Source organism: Canis lupus, chromosome 32, assembly GCF_011100685.1.
Source record: "Canis lupus familiaris isolate Mischka breed German Shepherd chromosome 32, alternate assembly UU_Cfam_GSD_1.0, whole genome shotgun sequence".
NCBI lineage: Eukaryota > Metazoa > Chordata > Mammalia > Carnivora > Canidae > Canis > Canis lupus.
Window position 1 is genome coordinate 38,523,901 of NC_049253.1, and position 372 is coordinate 38,524,272.

Sequence of the window (372 nt, forward strand, 5' to 3'; positions counted from 1 at the left end):
GTGCTCGTTTCAGCAGCCCATGTACTAAAATTGGAACAATACAGAGATTAACATGCCTTCTGCACAAGGATGATACTCAAACTCATGAGGTGCTCCATATGAAAAACAGATAAACAGGAGCGCCTGAGTGACGCAGGTGGTTAAGCATCCAACTCTTGGTTTTGGCTCAGTCATGATTTCAGGGTCATGAGATTGAGCCCCATGTCAGGCTCTGTCCTCAGCGTGGAATCTGCTTGAGACTGTCTCCCTCTGCCCCTCCCCACCCCCTCTCTCTCTCTCTCTCTCTCTCTCAAATAAATAAGCAAATCTTTTTTTTCAATAAGCAAATCTTTTAAAACAAACAATTGTATACATTATGCAGTATTCCTCATG

General features: G+C 43.5%; 1 non-coding gene across 1 annotated transcript; it reads left to right on the forward strand.

The window, feature by feature from the left end:
* LOC119867260 lies at nt 1-104 on the forward strand. Its single transcript, XR_005382995.1, has one exon. It is a non-coding gene; the product is annotated as a U6 spliceosomal RNA (small nuclear RNA).
* Nucleotides 105-372: the final 268 nt, after the last annotated feature.